General features: G+C 37.7%; 1 protein-coding gene and 1 non-coding gene across 6 annotated transcripts in view; both read left to right on the forward strand.

Annotated features, from left to right (window-relative positions):
• LOC129769306 (RNA-binding protein Musashi homolog Rbp6) overlaps positions 1–25,730 on the forward strand; it is a 1,713,766-nt gene that overhangs the window by 767,208 nt on the left and 920,828 nt on the right. The window lies entirely within an intron of this gene.
• Positions 6,601–6,680, forward strand: Trnal-uag (transfer RNA leucine (anticodon UAG)). The gene has a single exon. It is a non-coding gene; the product is annotated as a tRNA-Leu (tRNA).

The following is a 25,730-nucleotide window of genomic DNA, read 5'->3' on the forward strand; positions in this document are numbered from 1 at the left end:
AAAATTTTATTCCACCGAAAATCCGTTACCGTTATTACAGAAATGGAACAATAAGTTCAATGTCGTCTATGCCGAATTGCGTCGACTTGTGTCACAACATTATCACAACTCGATTGAACTTGAGTCGAACGGATTACAGAATACAAAAAATGCGACCCGTTCGGGTAATTCTGACTTAATCGTATTTGAGAATACCGGTGAGTAGTTGATCCGTAAACGGATCTAGAATTTCCGAGCCAAATATAATATCGATTTACATGACAATGTATTTAGCTTGGTAATAACGAATGCTGTGTCATCGTTGTTCATGATAGCTTTTTGAAAGTGAGTTTATTCTTCCTCACGCCGCTTCTGTAGATTGTGTTGTAGGAATTAAAGTTGTTCGCTATCTACCTTCGCGTACATGTCGACCATGAATTTCTGACACAGCTTACAATACCGTAGAATATTGCGTCGAATCTTTGTGCGATACTCATGAAAATCCATCGAGCACACTCTCTAGTTTGTTTCGTGTCTTGTAACCACGTATTCAAAAATAATAATTCGAATCATTGAATCTACACAGGTGCTCTCCAGCTGGTGTTTTATGTGGATTGATGACAATAGCGCGATTGACATTTTGCTGTCCGAGCATGCGTGATCTGAAGGATTTCAATAATTCATTGTGTTCTTTCGTTAAGGCTTCCAGCCCGTTCGGATGAATCGCCATTTGTCATTAAGCAACGTAAATAAGCTGGTTTTGTTTCAAAAATTAGCTTTAATTTTTTATTTGTATATCGTGTATACGAAAATACTAAAATCACGAAATTAAAAAGATAAAAAGGATGATTTGGATGAAAATTTGAGATTGCAGATTGCATTGCAATTCATAAATTGGCCATAAAAATACTCTAAAAATATTCAGAAAAGTAGGTACTAAATATACGATAATCCTATGTCCTAGCGGTATGTAATATAGTTTAAGACCTATTCTCATGCTCATCATTTTTGTGTATAATTTCATTAAAATCAAGTGAGCCGTTTCGAAGGAGTTCGACCTTAAACACCGTCACACTAAATTTTTATATACAGCTATTCCATGCCAAATCTATATAGTGGTTCTCAAATTTTCGTCAAAATTGGTAATTTTGTTCTTTATTGCAAAACATTAGACCTGTTTTCTTAATTTTTTACATTTTATTACATTATTTTACACTTTTGAACCACTGAACCGATTTTGATGATCGATACATAAAATTTAAGCCAAGTCTATTTTGAAAAAAAAAATTACATTCGCGAAAAATTTTGATTTTCCTTTTTGTAGTTATGTAGTTATGTAGTGTTAGTTTTTCATAGTTTTCTCAGTTAAATTTCTCAATATTATACTATATAATATCAGTTATTTTTCTTAATATTTTTTGTTTACGTAATACAGGTCGGACTCGATTATATACAGACACGATTATATATGATTCGATTGTATACAATTTTTGCAGCTTGAAATTTTTTTTTTACATTTCAAATATGACTCATTTCCACAAAAATTGAAATTTTTCAACGTTAAGGCGAAATTGAAGTGCCTTTTATATGTACAGTGGGGTAAAAATCGTGATTTTTGAAGGTTTTGTTGAATTTTCACCAGGAACTGTTTATATCGATATTGCAGCGAAATTAAGAAAGTGCCAAAAGACAAATTGTAGAGCGATTAGAGCTTGAGCTTGATCTTGAGCTTGGGTAGACTGTACAATTCGAAGTTGCTCTCCGTGATTGACCTGATCCAACCAAATTGCACAAAGAACACACAGAATGACGCTTGGGACTAGCAAATCATTCTCGTTGTGCAATTTTCGGTGATTCGAGCTTTAAATGGTCAATAACGACGCCGGCCACGTCCTTACAGTCACCAGGGGAAGGGAAGGAATGTTAGTATGCTATTCGCCGCCCGAAGGCCAGAAGGGTCGCCTCTATAGCGTGGTTCCCTAGCGTTTATCATGGAAGGGATAGTTGTTAGTGGGAATGGTTAAGAAAAATCAGGATTCACTGCGGTAAGTGATGTGATTATGTAAATGCGAACAATTGACCTCTCGACAAAACAAAAATCCGGAAATCTCATGTGTTACAACACACGACAGAGTCCATCTTAAGGTATCCTGAGAAGGAAAACCTGTAAAATTGATACATTTCATATTTCATATTCTTTTATAAAGGGTGTGTCACATCAAATTGTATCACGGAAAAAACGCTGTAGAAATTCGCCCAGTAGACCGATCCTTTTGAAAATTTTATACAGTAAAATAAAAACTATTAAACAACTTTTGGCATTTTCTTTTTATTCATACTTCGAGCCCAAGCCCGTATGCTCGCACCTTCCTCTTTACCCCGTCCATAAGGTTCTGTACAACGTCAGGTTGTAGTTTTTTTTGAACAGAAATCCATTTTCTCTTGAAGTCCGCCTCCGATTTGACAACTTTTGGGTTCTTCCCGAGGGCCTGCTTCATAATCACCCAATATTTCTCTATTGGGCGAAGCTCCGGCGCGTTGGGCGGGTTCATTTCCTTTGGCACGAAGGTGACCCCGTTGGCTTCGTACCACTCCAACACGTCCTTTGAATAGTGGCACGAAGCGAGATCCGGCCAGAAGATGGTCGGGCCCTCGTGCTGCTTCAATAGTGGTAGTAAGCGCTTCTGTAGGCACTCCTTAAGGTAAACCTGCCCGTTTACCGTGCAGGTCATCACGAAGCTTTCCGCAAGAGCAGATCGCTTGCCACACCATGTACTTTTTGGCAAACTTGGATAGTTTCTGCAGCTGACGAAAGTCCGCTTTGACGTAGGTTTCGTCGTCCATTACTAGGCGATGCGGCTTCGTCAGCATTTCGGTGTACAGCTTCCGGGCTCGCGTGTTCCCCACCATGTTTTGCCTTTCGTCGCGGTTAGGAGCCTTCTGAACCTTGTATGTACGCAGGCCCTCCCGCTGCTTGGTCCGCTGGACGAATGAACTTGACAAATTCAGCTTATTGGCGACATCCCGGACCGAACTTCTCGGATCACGTCTAAACTGCTTAACTACGCGCTTGTGATCTTTTTCACTGACGGAGCATCCATTTTTGCCGTTCTTCACCTTCCGGTCGATGGTTAGGTTCTCGAAGTATTCTTTTTGGTACTCTGCTGACCGTGGATTGGACGATTCCCAGCATCTTACCGATGTCCCGATGTGACAACTCCGGATTCTCGAAATGAGTGCACAGGATTAATTCACGACGCTCTTTTTCGTTCGACGACATTTTTTCAAATTTACGAAAAATTGACAGTGAAGCATGGCCAACGTGATCTATACACTCTTATCTGATTATCTGATTACAAGCTGAAGATATAATTCCTAAAAATTTAATTTCTACAGTGTTTTTTCCGTGATGCAATTTGATGTGACACACCCTTTATTACAGACACGAAAAATGCATGAAAAACGAATGAACATTTTTTTTACATTTTACTCGATTATATACAGTGAAAAGCAATCGGAGACTGTATATAATCGAGTCCGTTCTGTATACACAAAAATCAGAAAGGTGTTTCTTTTCCGTTTTTTATTTATGATTTTTCGAAGTTAACTATTTTCCAGTCTTCGTTCAATAATCCTATGCATCTAGACTAGAGCTAAGCGATTAGAATCCAATTTATTCGCAGGTGTAATATTTTTCATTGAAGACTCGTTACCTGCAATTTTATAAGTCGATTATCTGAATCGGTTCAGTAATTCAAAAATCATTTTTAGAAAAAAGAGGAACAATGATTTTTCGGACCATCGGTTGACTTTGAAAAATCATAACTTAAAAACGAAAATAAATTAATCTCAGTTTTTTGGATATGTTATGTAAACAATCTCAGCCTTTAAGGAAAACTATAAAAAAATAGAAAAATATATATATCAAATTTTCGCCAGTTGAGTTTGAAATTAACTTAAAAATCATTGAATAATATCATTTAGCAATGGAAATTTATTTGGAAACCTAAATTACATGAGTACGGTGAATTAAAATTTATTATAATTGCTGCAATGAATTTCAATCTAAAACTTACAATAAATGTAAGTCTAACTTAATCTGAATGGCTACAAAAGATGCTCTTCGTATTTGGATGCTTTGGGAGATACTCTAGAAAGTACGGTTTATATTTATTTCATTTTTTTAAATACATATTAAGTAACTTCAAAATGCTAGAATGATATCGCATGCAGAATAGTGTGCCGCTAATGCAATTTTCATTGAATAACATAACTAATATGATTTGTTTGTCCATTTGAACGGTTAAAATGGTCTAAACATTTCTCCTCAAATGTAAATTTGGAATTTAAGAGAGTAAGATCGTTAGTTAATGAATTCCAATGTGAATAACCTCTCACGTGGAATGTCGTCGGATTACGGATATTATCTTGCGCACGATGTTCTCAAAATGATAAACTTTCCTGTAAAATTGATCTCAATCGGAAACAGACTGATAGCCGTTTTTGCAGCCGGATTGTGTGGAACCTGTACCACCAATTTTGTAATCAACCAGATGTTTTTGAAGGATGATTTAAGATCTATATTGAACCTTCCGGACAACCCAATAGAATATAATCAAGCCTATATTGAGAATATAATACTTTTTCCCGAAACCTGCACTCTGAGACATTAATCGATTTTTGCGCATTTTCACATGCTTATCTCTGTTCCTAAGCAAACCCATAAATCGTTGATAAGTATTCCACCTGCAGGCGAATGGATTTACCGTCTTCACTCGCAGCTTAAATTTGCTTGCGCAAAGAAACATTCTATTTATTCACATTAGGCCCCGAGAACCGGCAAACGTCACCGAACATCTCGAAGTCTATCAATATCACTTCCAACGGTAAACACACACACACATACATACATACTCACTTACGATCCCTGGCTGCTTCCGGCTGATGAATACTCTGGCTGGGGATTCCGGCTGCTGCTGCTTCTGATGCTGCTGAGCGGGTAGTAACACTTTTCCAATCGTGGAATTTTCCGCACAGAAAATATACCGAAACACAATAACAGTTTGTCTTTTCCGATAATGATGAAATATTGAACGGTATAGACCCCTCACGGTCGGCACCATCCAGGAGGGAGCGAATCCGGCACTGGAAAGATTCTCACGAGTGCCATTTGCTGCGGTTTAATAGTCCTAGATAATGCCCTGTGCAGGGCTGGTTGGGCCGCTGCACTGGACGCAACTCAAGTCCCAAGAAGGACTTCGAAGTCTATTTCCTTCCCGAACGATAGAGTAGCTCGAAATTTATCACTTTTAATTTAGAGGCTGGAGAGAGGGAAAAAAATCAGTGCCTCAAAAAGGAGGATAGTTTTTATTCCGTCCGTTCTGAGCAACGACTTTGGAGAGGATTTTTAGCACGATTTTTTTGCGTCCGCTGCGACCACTTCGACATATTCGACGACGAAGTGGAGGAAGAAATATTGAGCCCAATCCGCTCATTACTCTGGTTCGCATTCGTTAGGTTCTCGATTTAAGCAGTTTAATTTGCCATAACTTGTGCAGTCTATGGCTGAAAGTTTTCGGGGCTTTAATGGTTTTTTAAAACTTGAACGGCATTCATACGAGTGTGACTAAAACTGACATAATTGATGGAATTTTAAGCCCTCTTGATTTCCCCTCCCCCTACGCAACCGATAAATTATATAAACTCCCCGTCAGAATTTCTCACTGCGTTTCGAGAATTATCGAAAAAAATATTTTTCCCTAAGTGGCATATTTCAAAATCCGCACCGAGCGATTTATTTGAACCGCGCGAAATTCCACTGCTTCTCACCGACGGATTATCAAATCAAGCATTAAGCTCAGTGGAGTGAAAGAAAATTCCTTTGATTCGTGATTTACACGGCCGTCTTCGGCGATTGGGGCGAGATTGGGCGTTGGTGCCCACCCTCTCGCATTCTCGAAGAGCATTTTTCCTCGGTTTTACACGCCGGCACTCATAAATCCGTCAGCAAATCGTTTTTGCGGCACAAAATGACGCTTCTAACGACGAACACACACACACACACACACCTACACATTCGTCCATTTCAGAGATGAGAGGAAAAAAACCCAACATACCGACGATTATGCGCCTTCCCCTGCACCAATTTTTGCTTCATTCATTCCGATGCAAAACGAGGGAGGATAGGCGAACAAAAAGGTACACACGCGAAATGCGGTCTAATCCGCGTTTTTCGTCGCACACACTTGGCGGCTGGTTTGGAAGGCAGTGCCGTAGCCTTCCGATGAAAGAGCCCTTTTTTGCGAATAGAAAATATGCTCGAACGCCTTGGGATGCTGTTCTGCTGCGTGTAATCTCCAGTCGTGTCGCGACGTGTGCTTTTCAAACTCAAATTTGGTTAATTTCTGCCTTTGGTTTTTTTATTTTTGTTTTTCGCTTGGGAGTAAATATTACGAGTACACGTTCGACGTTAGATTTCTGTTGAATTTTATTTATATCTCGTCAGGCGTGGGATGAATAATCCACAAGAGTTCTTTCAGCGTGTATTTCTATATGGAGAATTTACATCCTTCGAAAGAGTTATGATATATGAATGGCGCGTTTCGATGAAGCTGTCGTGTAGGCAGCGTGGCCGAGCGGTCTAAGGCGCTGGTTTTAGGCACCAGTCAGAAATGGCGTGGGTTCGAATCCCACCGCTGTCAGGAGTGTTTTTTGTCGTAGGACTACGTCTCACATTAAGGGTGCCAAATCAGAAAACAGGTCACGTTTTTATGAAATATAAAGTTAACGTTAATAACTAATTTTGCTGCGAACGGATTTGAACGATTTGCATACCAATCGAATCGGAAATTTTCTAAAATTTGTTTTATATGCTATATATTACAATCCCATAGTCTGTATATGGTTTAAATTGATGAAAATTGGAAGCATTCCCATTTCCCCATACATTTGTTCTGTCCATTTGTGTGCTGCCCCGAACAGAGCTGTCATTAACGGGCAACTTATGCAGCCACTAGAATAGAAACAACGAAGGGGATAGCGAAAAGAGAATATTTGCGAAGTAAACTCCACCCTTGCATAGTAAGTAAGCTGTCGCTAGCGTATAAGTATTGCATCTTCTCTGAGGAAAATTCTCTGAATCTTTCTGTGTCGCTTATTCTGCTCGTTTTGCGTTTTATGTTTCCCCTCGAGCTGTGAACGCTAGCTGTCCATGTGAATAGCACACCTTCGATACTTTTAGTTGCCATTCGTATTTGCTCTCGTGCGCATCGGAAGTGATCCCCGATTTTTGAAATAAATCGTTCATAAGCTAATCGATTAGTTTTCAGTAGTTTGTTATTTTCGACACGATTAATCGCCCCAAATGATCGGTTAGTCGATTAATCGTCACACTGAGAGAAATAGTTAGTTAGACTAATATTTTTCATTTGCTAGAAAGCCATATGGAATCAAAAAAGTTGAACACCGCCTGAAAATTATTATCTTTTACGCTCCCCTATAGTCGTAAACGAAGCTCACTTCGCGTTGACGGCATTGAGCTTCGTTTACGAACTTACAACAAGCTCCTAGCTTTGTTGACGGTTTTGACCGAGAGTCGAGAAATTATTTTTCATAAACGGTTATTCTTGCGATGCTTCATTTTTATAGCTGCAACTGTGTGCATCTGTTAGACGCGAGTTAAATCTTATACTCTAAAACTGTCTAAAAAAAACAATTTCTTTCTTTTCACTGCACCACAGTGCTTTTATTCACTTCTATCTTAATACTGAACTTACAATTCATTTGCCCTGATATTTATAACAGATTTTAGTAAGACGCGATATTCGCGTTTAATCCTGATCGTGGGATTGTTTATTCTTTCGCGATGACCGTGAGCTTGTTTATCATTTCACTGAGCTGACTAATTGATTCTTGGCATTATTTATCTATCGGCTAGCTAAGCGGATTTCTGTTTATATTAAGAAACGGAGTGATGATGTTGAGTGGCCCGTTATTTATGTTGCTGGGTTATCCTGGCCTTAGATGTTGTTGTTAACTCTTCCCCTCTTAAGTAACTTTGTCCTCAAAGTTGAATTGTTCTAAATGGTGATGGCATATCGATAAATGATTGAATTTCTTTTTTGCGCTGTTCTGTTAATTCTGCATGATGTTGACTCTGGATTTGTTATGATGATTTCATCTTTTCCGCTGACTGGAGAATGTGTTTCTTCAAGGGCGATATTTTCTTTGTTGATTTCTAGAATGTTGAATTCTGCTTTGATAGTTGGTTTCCGGGAATTGTATAGGAATAATCCGATGATGGCGATAATTGAAATAAACGTTACTCCTCCAAATGATCCAAATAAGTTGAGCTTCCATGTAAGTGAATTATTTTGAAGATTTATTGTTTCTAGTTGTTCTCTGTTTTCCAATGTTAGGTTTTGTAAATACTCGGCAGGTGGTGTATCGAGAGTGTCAATTTCGGTAACTAGTAGACCTGTTGTAGGATGATATGGTCGTCCAGGTATGATGGCTTCGAAATTAGAGAAGAATTCTCCATTGATTTGCAGGCTGCATGCTTCAAATTGGATGAGGAATGAACCATTGAGTTGTTGATTCGAATTGCTGCAATTTGATGAGATTGCTACTATTGCGTTATCGATGAGAATAGAAGCGTCGTTTATTCGTTTGATTAATCCTTTTGAGTACACTTTTTCGAAAATGCAATTAGAATGCTGTCCTCGGATGAGTCGGTTAATGCAATCATTACTTGAGGTTAATGTTGTGGTTTCGCATAGAAAATAGTTTCCTTGGTCTTCACATGGTCGATTTGATTCGTATATATGTGTAATATTTCGCATAAGGTAATTGCGTTGTAATGCGATTCGTTTGTTGTTTTTAATGACAGAGTCAATATATTCGTATTCATAGATATTCTTTGAGAATTGAGGTACTTTTAGAATATATGCAATATGAGTGGTGTTTAATGTTACTTGGGCGGTTGATTGTGATAGGAGTTCTTCGAATGATGTAACGGATATATCGTGGTTTCCCAAAAAGGTTGCTATTGTATTGAAGTCGCGCATGGATAATAACTTGCTGCTTGGAATGCCATGTTTTGCCATTAAGATTGCTTCTTCTAGTGTTTCTATTTGATCTTGAAGAGAATCTAGGTTTGATAATATCATGAGGTGATTGATTTCAATGGAATGGTTTTTTGATTTTTGCCTTTCCATTGCTAATATTTGATTGGCTAAATCGGTTACTTCTTGGATTTGGTTACTTATAGCTTGATTGATCATAACTTGTTTGTTATTTTGTGTAATGAGGGAGTTAAGCGTTGCGTTGATTATTCGTAGATCTTCTGCATCTGGATTACCTGCTACCCATTTCCATACGGTGCCTAATGTATCCCATCGTTTCTGTCTTGTTACAAATGGTTTTAACTTAAGGAATGTTTCGTATAATTTATAATTTTTTATTTGCATAAGTTCATATAATGGATTGCTTGATGGATTCAATTGTATTTCTTCATTAACATTTGCTATTGTGTTGCCTATCTGAATTAAATCTATCGGATGTACAATTCTTACGTACCCTGTCTTGACCTTGGCTTTCCCTAACGGTATAATAGCTAACGGATTATTCGTGAGGTCGTGTATATGAATGCCTGAATGTACCATTGATACGCAGAAGGCGAATCTGAAAAAGGAAGAGATTTGTACATTTTTCAATTGCTTGTGTCTTTTCTAAGATTTGTTTTGTGTATCTTTCTGTTATTGGAATCAATTACATAGGTATCGTGGTTTTCTTTAATTTTTACAATATTGTATCTGCTTTTTCTTTTATTATTGGTAAAAGTTTTTTCGTATGCTTAGCTATCTGGTATGTATGTTTTATAATTTTTGGGTACGATTTTGTTTTCTTTGTCTTTAAACAATTGTAATATTTTTTTATTGATTTGTTCTTTTCTTTGGGCAAATTCTGAAAAACTTAAATTGTTTGGGTTGTCTCCTATATAAACTGTTTTAGGTGTTTGCTTAATGAATGAATGTACTGTATTATTATATCTATGTGCAGCTTCTTGAATTAGATTGTTTACAGTTATACCTGGGTTAAGTGCCTTAATACATCTTGCTATTTCTCTGATAGTTGAATGACATCTTTCTACCTGTCCATTAGTTTCTGATCTATGCACTGGTGTTTTAAAAATTTGGATTCCTAGATTTCTGATTTGCTGCTCTATTATGTTTGAAACGAATGCACTTTCATTATCTATTACTATTTGTGCTGGCACGTCCCAATCATAAAGAAGTTGCATTAATGGATCTCTAATGTCTACTATTGATTTTATTACATTAAATGAGCTGAAAGATAACATAAAATGTTCTACTCCCCAATACATGTATATCATTTGTATAATATATATGCTAGAGCCAATATGAGGGAGCGAAACAGGAGACACATTCAAATGAAAGCTTTTCGTATAGTTTGCCAAAAACACGACCCAGACAGAGAAAGATATATATTCGTTCATGTTCTTCTTTATCGGCCACACCTTCCAACTTCATTTTATGATGAGGTGTAATATTATCACGCTCCTTTATAATAGCGCTGGCAGCTATATGGAAAGCGTGGACGTGTAAAGTAGCTCCGCATTCCAGCCGGCCTTCGTTCGATCCCCATTGACGACGTTGTATGGACTTTTTTTTTTGCACAATCCCAAATGAAAAGAGGAAAGAAAACAGAGAGAGATGTCTGCTCGCATACCTACGAACCATTTTTAAGTTCCAAAATAGCTCATTATTTGCGCATTTGACTCTCATGACCAGGAAATGGCATCTTTTCTGACAAAGATGGCATGTTTTCTGCCAACGCTAGTTTGGGTGTTGCAACTGTGACAATCCGATCCAAATAATTTTTTTTACCAGTCAGAAAAAAAAATTACGCCTTTTTGTCTTGCCCTCAATGTATTACCGTGCGAACTTGAGCCGATTCTGCTTATTGGTGATGGTTATCTTCAGTTTTCCTTGAAGTGTCCTTCAAATCTGGATAACTTATCTGGGAACCACCAGAGCATCCAGTTTTTTTTTCTTCATCTGAGAGCTGGTTAGTTACGCGTAGCTTCATATCTTATATGGCCTTTCAGCCTCAAAGAAACTACAGGTCTTTGGTAGAACGCTTAATGTCATGTTTTACGTGACTACGTCTATCAGTAAAGGTCTCAAGTCAGAAAACCGGTTACGATTCTATGAAATAGATCAACGTTAATAACTACTTTTGATACGAATTAATTTTGATGATGTTCACCATAATCAAGTCGGAAGTTCTGTGATGTTTGTTTGATGTGCTATGCCTGATTCGTAAACGGTTGATATAACGAAAATTGGAAGCATTCCCATTTCACCATACATTTGTCCTACATTGTCTTACATTTGTGAACTCGAGCAATGTTTTCCGGTGAAAATAGGAGTCAACCCATTGCTATTGTCAGACAAATATTTTAAAGATCTTGTCCCACGCAACGATTAGCACATCCACACATCTATACTTTGGTTAGTGGATAAAATACCTTGAGAAAATCGGTAGTGTAATTTCCTCGGAAATTCTAGAACCACCCACTCAACCCGTATTCTGAAATCCGATCGAGTCAGAATTACCTAAACGGGTCGTAATTTTGCATTCTGTAATCCGTTGGACTCAAATCGAGTTGTGCAAATGTGGCGACCTTTCCTCATTTTCAAACATAAATGGAAAATTAGAAGTACAAGAAAATCTATAGAAAAATAGTGAAGTTTAAGTCAGGACTATGTCTTTTAAATATTTGAATACTTCGAAAAATATTTGCATAACGTGATCGAACTTGAGCCGGACGGACTACAGAATGCAAAATAGCAATCCGTTCGGGTAATTTTAATTTATTTTTAACATTTACAATTTTCACATTTCACATTTTTGACATACATTGAATAAGGAAAATGAAAGCTTTTTTAATTTTTTTTTGTCGGCGGTCATCGTGTATAACACTCCATTATTCTGTACGTCATAGATCTCATCCCCAAATATTCATTTGATTTTATCAAAGGATGGACCGTTATCATATTCGAGTTCGGGAAGATATGACATGCAATGCTTAATTGCACCGCTTAATTGCAAAAATCATAACTTTTGAACAACTGGAACGATTCAGATCATAGACATATCAAATTAAAGCCAATTAGCTGTAACATAGTGACATTATCAATGCTCATTATAATTTCTAATTATAGACCGATCATTTTAATCGGTTCAGTTATTCAAAAGTTATGAATTTAAAAAAAAAGTCATTGTTGAGAAAAATAGTTCAAAAATTGATTTTCTCAAAACTGATAAAAAACGCATCTCTGATATTTATGTCATGTAAAAACACCTCAGCTTTCAAGGAAAAAATAAAAAATATAGCGCCCTTGGTCTCGAAATCTGTAAACTATAAAAAAAAACAAATATAATAATAATAATTACAAAATCGAAATCCAAACTTTATGCAGGTGTAATAGTTTTTCAAAAAAGGGAAAAAGGCAAAAGAGCTAGCTAATTCCCTTCAATTCGTTATGTCGATCTGAATCGGTCAAGTAGTTCAAGAAGTTTTGAAAAAAAAACATTTTTAGGGAAAAGGGGAACATAGATTTTTCGGTCTAATTTAAACTGGGAATGGGCACTCTAATAAAAAAAATAAATAAATAAAAAAAGGGTTTTATATTTTTCAATAAAGAACAAAACTATTTTTTTCGCGAAAATCTGAAAATCACTATAATGGTTTGGCATGCAATGGCAGCATATGGTTACGTTCCAAAGCCATGCAAAATTATCGGAAATACGGTTCGATTTTTCGTACAGCAGGTATGAAACGGGTTGACTTTCTCTCAAAAATGCATGATACATTATAAACCAAAATAATCTCTAGCCGCTCTGTTGGTGCTCCCGTGGTCGGGTGGTAAGCGTCACATATTATAATGCCGGGGACTCGGGTTCGATTCCCATTCTGGTCGAGAGATTGTTTCGTCAACTGTGGTCACGCGTATTTTAGAGCTTGCCACTCCAGAATACATCCAAGGCGTGTTCTTTGGCATAGAAATCTTAATTGAGTACTACAAACAAAAATGACGCAATAGTACCTACGTTGAAAAGGCAAAAGTTCCTCTGGGAACGTTAATGCCATCCAAGAAAAACAGCTCTGTTATTCGTTCTTTGACACAAAAGTCATATCCATTTTTTGTTTCGCTGCAATATAATTCAAACAATTCCTCATAATCTTTCAATTAGAATATTCAGAAACACGATTTTTCCTTTCACTGTATCAAAAATAGTTATTTATCTTTCACCTTATAGTTGAATTTTTTTTTTCTTAAAATGAGTCATATTTGAAATATAAACAAAAAAAAATACTGTATTTTCATTAGCAATTAAACCAAGTGTTTCTTTTAGCTCGTGTTTCGTTTAGCTTTTAGATCTGTGCAAAATTTCAGCTCAATCGGACATGATTTAAGGGTGAATCGTGGTCTCTCCTTCTCGGGAGCGGTGATTTCTCTCCAGCCCTCCGATCGTTTGTGGGTGATAAGGTGTTGAGAATGATTGTTTCATATGTAGGAGGAGTTCAGCTATTTTATTGAAAAGTTCATTCCTATATTCGGTACCTTGATCTGTTCTAATGGTCGAAGGTGTCCCGTAAATAAGAATAAAACTTTCAACGAATGCCTTTGCTAAAGTTTCTGCCTGTTTGTTAGGTATTGGTTTGATGATTACATATTTAGATAGGTCGCATTGTATAGTTAGTGCATACCTATTCCCTGTATTTGATTTTGTAAATGGTCCTATAGTGTCCATGGCTATTGAGTCAAATGGTTTCTGGGGTGTAGGCGTCAGTACAAAATTTTCATTAATTTTAATGGTGTGTTTGTTTTTATGACAACTAATGCAGTTTTTTACGAAATCAAATGTGGATTTCTTCATGCTTCTCCAATAATAATAGTAACGTAACTTCTGATATAGTCTATTTGCTCCTACATGACCTCCCGTAGGTGTGTCATGATATTGTTTCAGTATTCTTTGTATCTCGTCTTTGTCTTCAACCAGTTTTGGTGGTTGGTATATTAGTATTTTCGTTCGTTTTAGTTTTTCGTTGCAAACTTGCTTGAAAGTTTGAATATTTGTAATTCTCAAGATTTCACTCGTTAGCGCTAGGGCTAAGGTTTCTATCTTCGCTTTTCTGGCCATTTCTTCAATTTCTTTTGTGATTTTACCTAGGGTTTTGTTTACATTGGATGGCTCGGTGTGGATGATTGACGCTGGAGTCAATTCCCTTTTATAGCTTTTATCCATTATTTGTATTTTAATGCAATCTTGTGTTGCTGCGCGCTCGATTATTAGTTTTGGTAAGTTATACGTTTCTCGGTGATTTAAGGCTTCCCGGACATTGAGGTGATCAGTCTCATTATCATCGGAATTCATTTGTTGATTGTCAATGTTGGTACTATTCTTCTGTGTGGCTGCTCTGGTTTGGACCATCAGCACAGACATAGTTTTGAGTGTTTCTGAATCTATCTTGATCCTGGACAGTGCATCGGCACCAAAGTTTGTTTTGCCTGGTACGTATTGTACGTCAAAATCAAATTCTTCGAGATCTACTCTCATCCTGGTCAATTTAGATGAGGGGTTTTTCATGGAAAACAAGAATACTAATGGTCTATGGTCTGTTTTGACCGTAAACTTGCGTCCGTATAAGTATGGTCTAAAGTGCGTGATTGCCCAATGAATTGCTGTGAGTTCTTGTTCAATAGTAGACTTATTGGCTTCCCCTCTTGTGAAAGCTTTGCTAGCAAACGCAACTGGTAAATCCATGTTGTCGTACTCTTGAGTGAGAACTGCTCCACAAGCAACTTTTGATGCGTCAGTTATTAATGTGAAGTGTTTTTTAAAATTAGGAAATTGTAATATGCTTGGTGATAATAGTCGATTTCTTAAGGTGTCGAATGCTTTCTGACATTCGGTTTTCCATTCGAATTGTACATTTTTCCGTAATAATTTATTCAATGGATGGGCAATTTCAGCAAAGTTTTTGATGAAGCGTCTATAATAATTGCAAAATGCCACGAATCGCCTTACTTCATCGGTACTTGTCGGTATCGGATATTTTTCTATTGCCGAGTATTTGGTTTTGTCAGGTTGGATACCCTCTTCTGAAATGTGATGTCCCAGGTACGTCACATCTGAACAAAAAAAAGTTACATTTGGAAGGGTTAAGCTTCAGGTTGTGTTGTCGAAGTTTCAAAAATACTGATTCAAGGTTTTTCAGATGATGATTTACGGAGCAACCCATTACTATGATGTCGTCTATATACAAGAATGCGCATTCTGGGGGTAGTCCACTGAGTGCTATCGTCATCATCCTCTGAAAGCTATTGGGTGAGATATTCATTCCGAAAGGAAGTCGGTTAAACTCGTAATGTCCATCGGGGCTAGAAAAGGCTGTATATTTTTTTGAATTTATTTCGAGTTCAATCTGGTGAAAACCGGATGTTAAATCTAAAGTTGAGAAATATTTAGCTAGTCCGATGTTATCCAAAATTTCATCTATTCGCGGTAGTGGAAATTTATCCGCGGTAATTTTCTTATTAAGTTGGCGAAAATCAACGACTAATCGCCATTTCTTTTCAGTCGTGCATGATTTTTTTGGTACTAGTAAAATAGGCGAATTGTAAGGTGACGTTGAGGGTTGAATTATTTTGTCTTGAAGCATTTTGTTTACTTGTTCGTTTATTTCCTGTTTATGTACGTCTGGTAGTCTGTAATTTTTAATGTAAACAGGGTTTCTGTCTTCCAGATTAATCCTCTGTTTATAAAAATTATTCACCGATAATTGGTCCTCGTCTAGTGCGAAAATATCGTTATATTTCTCGCACAAAATGTTCAGTTTTTCTTTAATTTCATTTGGTAATTTTTGTGTCGTAATTTCACTTAATAATTTATTTATTCTATTTTCGATTTCTTTCTGCAGATAGCGCAGTAAATTCGCTTGCTTTAATTATGTCGGGTTCGAAATTGTGTGGGACAACTTCTGCATTATTATTTACATTTATAAATTTTACGTATTGTACCTCTGGGCTCACTAATGTGTTGGCACAGAAAACTCCAGGCTTAATTTGTTTTGATAAAATTATGCTATCTTCCTTAATATTTACAAAATTTACTTGTTTGACTATTTGACATCTAGGAGGAATAACTATATTTCCTTCGTATTTGTCTTCTATAGGTATTTCAAAACGTTGACCTCTAAATTCGAATGAAAGTAGCCATGTTTTTAGGCAAATGTTACATTCATATTTAGCTAAAAAGTCTCTCCCAAGTATTCCGTCGGTTTGGATTGGGAAACCTTTTGTTACTGCTTGAAAACTGTGTGGGATTAGAGTGTCATTAATTATTATATTGGAAAAGGTACGGCCGATAGTTTTTATTTTACCATCAGTCACTCCGTTTATAATGCATTTCTGATTGGTGTATATTTCCTGGAATTCTTTCAGGGTATTTTCCTTAATTATTGAGACGTCCGCCCCTGTATCAATGATAATTCTAAAATAATTAAAAGATCGCCAATATCATTTCGAATTTGTTTTATTTCAGTTAATTTCGGAGCCTTTTTAAAATTAGACAGTAGAGCTTTCAATGTTAAAAGTTTTGCTTCTACTAGGTCCATTAATTGTATGGTATTTTACTTTTTTAAATCTACACATTTTTTCTATATTTTTATTTTTTTGTATTTATAATTTTATTCCCTCTTTTAAAAAAAACGTAGTAGCCGTTTATATATATATTTTTTAAATATCTTAACTTACATATTACCACAGTAGCCGATCATATGGTGAACTTTGCCTTCTGGTCGTTGCTGCATGCTGGAGTGGTCCTGCTGCCTCGATGTGGTTGTTGTTGGCTTTCTCCGTTCGCTTCGCCGGCAGCATCCTGGCGATGTCGTCCTCTACTGGTAGTTCCGTTAATATTTGCCAAGTCCGAATGCCACACTATTTCACACACCAAATGCACTCGTATGGTTTTGTATCGTTTTCTGGTAATGTCTACAATTATCATTACACATTATTACGCACTTTGTATAGTGTTCACGACTCCTTTCCTTTACTTAAGGGGGTAATGAAAAGTTTTGTTTTATTAGAGTTCACAGCACTTTACACTGTGGATACGTTACTTAAACGTATTTCCCTCCGCATATTTTCGCGTGAGGTTGCTTTACCGTATTTCGTGTGCGCGCGAAGGCACAGGTATAGAATCACAATTGCTACTAGTGTCACCATTCCACCAGCGATCAGTCGAAACTCAGTGGTGCTTATTGTATTGTTTGTAATGTTCACGTCTGAAAACCAACCCATTATGCTTGGTATGGTTTATTTTTTTTTTCACTCAGTGTTCAATCACTTAGCCAAATCGTGGCTAACACTAAATCACTAGCCAATCGCAGTTTCACATTTACAGTTTCGATTTCGCGGTCAATCGCGGTTTCGCGCATGTATCACTAAGTATCGCGGTTCCGCGCTGACAGACACTGTCGCGGTCGCCAAATCGTGGCTACTCCTTCTCGGGAGCGGGATGTTTCGGATAACTAAATAGTCATTCCGGGTTGATGGTTAAAATTGGACTGCTGTATTATTTGCTTACCAACTAGCTTATATAATAACCTAAATTATCGTTGACCCAAACTCAAGCCACCATCGGTGATTGGAAAACAACGAGATGGTTTTTTATGGTAACCATGTGTTAGCCCATGCGGAAGACGAATCGCTGTTTGTACGCAAAGCGTACATGCGGCGAGAGACAGAAAAATAAACAAGGAAAAGTGTCGAATAGCAATAATATTTTATGACCCAGTGAGGAATGAGTGTGAAGCAATATTTTGATTCTGGGTCGTTTGGAAACGATGTTTTTAACATTGCTTTCTAGGCAATATCGTTTTTTGGGTTATTGAAAAATAATGCATGATGGAGATGCATAGGGATGCTACAGGTGTCTCAAAGGGCACAAGGTTTTGATTTTTTGACTCACTAAAATCTCCCAAGGATCAGTACATGAAATCGGGTTTTCAAAAAAAACATTTTGATGCCACATGTCTTCAAATGTTCATGGTCGTTTTTTCTAAATTCGATGATGATTTTTATCCATACATGCATTGCCACCCTTATAGAGATATTCCCAGTTGAAACCTTATTTTTATGGATGAACATAAAACATCATGTCTTGTAAAAAGTCGAGTAAAGTTGAGTCGAAAATTAGTCAGAAACTTCATAGAACAAAATCCCTCCAGGATCATGACGAAGAAATTGAAAATTATAACTACAAATACACATGAACATGAACATTCCATTGTTCTTCGTTATTTTTATATTTAAGCAGTTTTTCTAGTTTAGAAATTTTTGACACATATTTTACAAACAATACACTGATTTCCCTCGTCGAGATCACCTGCATTCGTACTAGCAGTTCATCAATAGTATGTATTGCGATTTCTGCCTGTTCCAAATCTTCCCTGGATCACTTTAAACATTCTGTTTAAATCCGTGAAGGTGAGTGCTAGCAACCGTCTACCCATTTTTGTCACCATCGATCGAGCTACTGAGCTGTTTGTGTTTATTCAGATGACGCGTCAGTATTCGAGCAAATGAACCGAAATTTTGTTCGTATAGCTAATGAAAATTGATTGTTTGTACACCCAAAGCTAATTTTTAGCAAATGATTTGGCATCCCGATTTATTACATCAAATGAGCTTAAAAAAATGTGCTACTCTCCCATACTGGTATAGCATTTGTATAATATACGAGGTCTGTTCAGAAAGTATTGGACGTTTTGATTTCCATCGGTTACGTATATTCCATTTTGGTTTTTTTTTTGTGGCGTTATGTTGGTACTCATGTCTCTCACTTGTGCTGACAAGTTTGGCCATTTAGAATGTTCAGTTGATTTTTGAAAGTCGTTTCGGTTGCACGTGTTTTGGCTCGTCTTCGATTTTTGCGTATTTCAATTCAGCAGCTGCAATTGGGATGATTGTTCTTTGGTTTCACGTCATTAACGTAAATCCACGATTCGTCACCAGTTATGACACTCTGGAGCAGATTTGGGTCGTCGCGAGCAGAGTCCAACAGCTCATTAGCAATGTTTATGTGATGCCATTTTTGGTCGAAACTGAGTAATTTTGGGACGCGGCGACCCGTCTCATGCCCAAATCATTGATAAAAGTCGAATGGCACGAGCCGATCGATATGTCTAGGTCCTCAGCAACTTCTCTAACGGTGATTCGACGATTGGCCAATACCATTTTCTTCACTCCATCAAAAATCTTCTCGGACTTCTGAGAACATTTTGTACCACCGATGAACGTTGCTTCGGTCCAAGGTAGCTTATTCGTATGCTACAGTCAACATTCGGAATGCATCCGCGAACTTATTTTCCTTTTTCACACAAAATTTGATACAGGTTTTTTGATTCATTTTTTTGACTGCCAAAGCAGCTGTCAACAATTCACATTCAAAATGGCCGAACTTGTCGGCATAAGTGAGAGACATGAGTACCAACATAACGCCACTAAATAATTAAAATTCGAATATACGTAACCCGCGAAAATTCGAAATTCGCGATACTTTTTGAACATACCTCGTACATGCTATAGCAATATAAGAGTAATATGAGCGAGCGAAACAAGAGACACATTGCAAATAAGCACCCATTGAAGCTTTTCAAATACTTTGCCACAAGCGGTATGTGAACGCCGGAAATGGGCTTATTCCTTAGGGTGACCACTATGCCCCCACTTCCCCTATGTGGATAGCATGGTCGTGTAAAACAGCTTTGCATTCAAACCGGCCCTTGTTCGATTCCCTCTTTGACATCGTTTGGACTTTTTTTCTGGTACAATCCCAAGCCTGAGAGAAAGAGAAAGAGTCTGCTCCTACACATACAAACATTCCAAAGCTTTTGAAAAAGGTGCTTTTATTTGTTCATTTCACCCTTCAGCACACAAAAAAGCGGTTTTTTCTGCCGAACATGAAATGGAGCAATTCCACCCCCAATCGGTGAAAAACCAGCAAATTTTGACGCGACCCTCTCCGTTTCTTTTTTAACATGGTACAAGTGATGGAAACAATCATGTGATCAATTTTAATTACCATCGATTTTTGAAAAGGACGCATTCAAAATCATTGATCTTTCTCAAAAAGGATCGTAGCTCTAAATTCAGACGTCAAATTAAAATATGATTTTAGACAAAGTTGATTTGAAAATTTAGAAAATTTCAATACTTTGTGAATCGTAACCATTTAAGAAAAGTAATACATGCGGTTCAACATGAAAGACTATGTATAACTATATAAATACATGTTCGTGAAATATCTGAAAACGACTGAGATTTCGACATTTTACTAACATTATTTTCATTATAAGAAATTGGTTATATCTCGGGAACGGTTAGTCCTAGGATAAAATGTTATGCCTAGTTTTTCATGTTGAATCGCATGTACATTCCATTATTCATAATACTTTTCTTAAATGGTTACTATTTCACAAAATATTGAAATTTTATAAATTTTTAAAAATTTATATCTTCATTTTGGAGTGTCCGACTCGGCGTCACTATACATAAAACTTTGTTAAATTAGAAAGGCTTTTAAATAAAAATGCACAAAAAGTATCGAACTGGCGATTTTGAGATATAAAAGTTTTTAATACTAAATTCGATTTTTGAGTATGATTTGTTAACAGTGCAATCTAAATGTTATTTTTCCTAAATAACTAATTGATTTTTTAACAACTTTGTCAAACATCATAATTTTAATCAGACATATGGATTTTGAACACAATTTTTTGAAAGAAAGATTAATGATTTTGAATACGCCTATTCCAAAAATCAGTCGCTATCTGAATTGATCATATCATAATTAAAATTGTGATCTTAGGTAGTTTCCATCATAAATGCCAAGTTTCAAAAAAATTGGAGAGGGTCGGGTCAGCAGCCGGCCGATTTAGCGTGGATTTGCTTAATGTTTCCTGCCAACGGGTGAACCAATTTTTTATGCTTTTCAAATTTCATTGAATTGAACAGAAAACATGGAATGTTTTAGAAATCTTCAATTCCTTTTCAATACTGTGAATTATGCATGTAAATATCAGCATCAACCATCAATAAACATAATTGATTGGCAAAAAAAGCAACCGAAACAAATCAATTTGAAAAGAGGCTACATATTGAGGCTTACTTACTAGGAACTCTTTGATGGTTTCGAAACACATTTAGGAGTTTCAACAAACGTAGCACTTTTTACAGATGATGTTGATGATGATCGATCACATCGAATCATAATGCCATTTAAAAAGTTTCTCCAGCGTTTGTTCAAACAAATTGATTTTCATGCTTCCAAATAGCAGCGATCTAACGATCTTATGGAAGCTCGAAGCTAGGAATCAGATTTTATGCTATATACTGATGCCCTTAATAGTTCACTGATACCAAATTGTTAACTTCTTCTCACGAGAGATACTTAACTATCGTTTTGCTGCTTTTGTGAGGGAAATCTCTCCATTGTGGACCTAATAGAAACATTCCCTTGATTGAATCAAGGAATTTTGAAAGTCTATCTCCGTAAATTATTTTCCTTCCGATAGTTCGTACCATTCTTGAGCCTAGACAGAAAAACTTAAACAGACATAACATTGCATTACGATTGACGATGAAAAAACAGCGCCCTTAACATTTATTGAAAAGGCAACTAATTTCAACACGAAATCAGTGCAACTGTTGTTGAGATGTGATACCAAGATTTTTTTTTCGATGATGTATACGTTTATCGACGTACGTTAATTTATGAATGGTGATATCGATGCTTATGGAAATGTAAATTACTTCTTCACAACTCTTGGAACTTATTTTGATAAGCAACGGTGGAAAATATTCAAATGTGGCGCATGCAAAATGGTGTCAAAACATTATTTTATATTTTCGACATATATGATAGAAATTTAAGAAGCACTATTTTAGAAATCATTTATTCGCTACGGTGTCAAAAGTAGTCCCCTACACGATGGTACGTAAAAATAAGTTAAAGATAAGTTCGAACCTAATGCGTGAACTTCAAAGACTATATAGATTATGACTGAAGGAGGTCGAGGCCTTGACTATTCACGATGAGATTTCAAGCAGAATTTTAATTTATGAAAAATCAACAAACGGTATTTTTAAATCACTTCCTCCTCGATTCTTCCGCCAACCAATGAATGATTGGTTCCGGATCAACGCCTCTCCAATCCAATCCAATCTGCGCACAAGCATAGCACAACAGAAAAACCTCCCACCACGGAATGTGCCCGTGGAAACAATCCAGACGAAAGTGGTCGGAGCGAGTGAGTGAGAGAAAAAAAACAGCATCAGTGGCAAAGGCAGCGAACCTTCCGACCGTGGCAAAAGAAAACGGCGCATTATTGACGCTGGCGGGAAATAGAAAAACAATTTATTCATGAGACTTTCACAATCCGTTTCTACTTCGAAGGAAAACCGTTTGACAGCGCTAGCCAGCCAGGCAGAGCTATTGACTGGAGCCGCGTTATCGGTGGTTTCTCCAGCCGCCCAGTAAGAACTTTGAGACAATAACGTCGTCCTCTTCGTCGTCATCATCATCGTCATCGTCAACCGCACGGTGCCGAACATTGTGGTGATATTTTCACTGAAAACAGCGCAGTTTTGATTTATTTTTCTAGAGACAATTAGATTTCCACCCGTTCCGCCCGGGCTGGAGGATTTTTCGACGCTAGCAATAAGCAAAACAAAACAACACACCCAAAGGGCGAATCTACGCCACCATTCGGCGCCCCGGATGTCGGGAGGGGGAGGTGCAAAACTAGAGATTAAATCAACAGTCTTCCGAACGACTAGAAAACAGTGTCCGCCCGCGCGATCGAGAGGGGGAGACTGTTGATTGAAAAGAAAAACTTTCTTCCTGTAAGCTGCGGTCGGGAGATTGAAAAGTTGCGCGCGATTTGGTTCCACTGGTTTCTCTGGGCTGAGCACTGCTGTCTCCTCTAGATAAACTTGTTAAAATTTATCGCATTACCAACACTCAATTAATTCCGCTCAATTGGCTTAGTAGCGTTTCCGAGGAACGCCGCCCGAGGCTCGCTATCGTGCGCTATCTGTCAGTCAGTGTAGCATTTGGTTTCCTTTTTTTTTCTTCTCCCATTTGTGAGGGATGATGATGGCGTTGGTTCGATGGTTTTTTTCGCTTCGATTTATTTTCTCCAGCTGACTTCCGCGTCCAAGCGTCAGTACTTTTCAATTTCCTGCTGCTGGAAAAGGATTCTTTTCGTTCTCACTAACTTTATGGTTTCGGTTTACTGTGGAAGTAGACGATATTGTGGAAAATGTAAAGATCTATTCCATGAACCTCTACCGTTGAGAGACGTTCTCTGCTTGTTAGGTGCTACTAAAGCGGAAGTGAGTGCTCTATTTAAGGTTTAAATTTAACAGTTAGGTTCCTTCAGGAACTTTAGTGCCACCCTCTTCGGTGAAGAAACTTTTCATCTATCACGTCAAAATCACATTTCTTTTTACTTTTTGAGACTCCAGAATAATTGTAAATTATAAACGAGATATTTACATTCGACGCTGTCTGTAGCATTTTTTTTCTCCAAATCGTAACAGAGTATCACACCTGTCTACAGATCGTACATTCCATATGCTTCATTTTGTTAAAATTTGCCAGAGATCAAAACAAAAACGGACAAGACAAACAAAGGAGATTGTAACAATGTTTATGGTTTCACCGAAATTAGTTACTTTTCAACTTGTTCTATTGTTAGTAAGAAGGGAACCGATTGCTCGCGAAGGCATTTTTTTAATAAATTTTTATTTGATTACTAGATGACCCGGCGAACTTCGTCCCGGCCAAAATTTGTTTTGACGTAGGACTACGAACGCTTATAACTCGAGCATTTCTCAATAGATCGCAAAGGTTTTTGCATCAATTGATAGGAAATATATCTACGCATCTATCATAACGAATAGCATTTCATTTTTCTTGAGATAAACAATTGAATAATTGTGAAATATCAAGTATTGTCCAAATGCACTATGTGCCCATTTTTGAATGGTCCATTTTGTGCTCCTCAAATCGTACCAACCAAAACGGGCAACCAGAGCGAAATAGCGAAATACAATGAAGCACGATTGGAAAGGAAAAAGAAAAAAATATGAACGAAACATTGGTCGCAGTCTCACACATGCGTCATTCTCGAGCCAGCCAGTCAACCTAAAAATCCCCGCTCCGCTACCGTAACGATGATTTTCTTTGTGTGGACACCGTTTGGACAACATCGTTGCTGGACGAGCTGGACGGCGAGGGATCGAGTGCCTTTCTCAAGGCAAGAGGGTGGAGGTGGTAGCGCTGAAGTAGAGTAGAGTAGAGTTTTCAAAGGGCCTGAACTGAAAAAGTTTAAAGTCTTTATAATGCAATACCTTTCTTCCTTCCGTAACGATCATTCCCATCCAAACCATACGACACATCGTTTCGCATCACAACACATCAACTGACCAACACAAGCAGCCATGTCTGGACATGACAAAGGAGGAAAAGTGAAGGGAAAGGCAAAATCCCGTCCGAACCGTGTTGGTTTGCAATTCACCGTAGGTGTATTCGCCAATTGCTCCGCAAGGGTAGCTAGGCCGAGCGCGTTAGTACCAGTGCACCAGTCCACCTAACCGGCGTTATATAGTTACGGCCGCCGAAGTGATCGAGTTAGCTGGCAAAGCTGCTCGCGACGATAAGAAAACCCGCATTCGGAACAGAACACATTCGGTTCGGTGGACATCAAGACAACAGGCAGTTGCAGCGAGTGGCGAGTGGCAAACGCAATCGCAAAACGGCATCAGGTAGCAGAAGAAAAAAGTTTGTTCTTTATACAAACTGCTTTGGTGGCAAATCCAGAACAAGGCGGCATCGAGGGCGTTCGAAATGGCTTTTCGACGTAGAACTACGTCTTTCATTAAGGGTGCCAAATCAGAAAACAGGTCACGTTTTTATGAGATAAAGTTAACGTTAATAACTATTTTTGCCGCGAACGGATTTTGGCGATTTACATACTAAACGATTCGGAAATTCCGTAAGATTTGTTTAATATGATATACGTTAGAATCCCCTGGTTTGTAAATTGTTAAAATTCATGAAAACTTTAAGCGTTTCCATTTTCCCATACATTTGTTCTGGCCATTTGTGTGCTTTCCCGAACAGAGCTTTCAATAACGAGCAACTTATCGACGACCAACGGAGGGGAAATCGTAGGATTTAAAGTCTCCGTGAACAAAGGAAAAGTAGAAGAATGAAGGGGAATACTTGCCTAGAGTATAAACAGTGGATCTCGCTGAGGCAAACTTTCATTCGGCATTGGATTGTTGAGCAATTCAGTTCACTTTGCTTTCGCTGCGCTTCGATCTAAGATTGGACCCCTCCAGTGGTAATCCAACTTGGATATCGTCGTTTGGTTTTTCTGTTAGTTTTTCGCGTTATTCGTATTGTGTGCTTTTCTTTCCGCGTCATAAACTGGACGCTTCGCGTAGTGTGTGATGAGCAAGAAGGAAAGGAAGGCAGGCTTGAGCCCTGCAAAAAACGAACGCATTGCCAGGGGCAATAAAATTTCGAGACAAGCGTCATCTAATGATGCACGCGGTGTTGGTGCAGTGAAAGGCGCTCGCACTGAA

This window comes from Toxorhynchites rutilus, chromosome 2 (genome assembly GCF_029784135.1).
Source record: "Toxorhynchites rutilus septentrionalis strain SRP chromosome 2, ASM2978413v1, whole genome shotgun sequence".
NCBI classification, from domain to species: domain Eukaryota; kingdom Metazoa; phylum Arthropoda; class Insecta; order Diptera; family Culicidae; genus Toxorhynchites; species Toxorhynchites rutilus.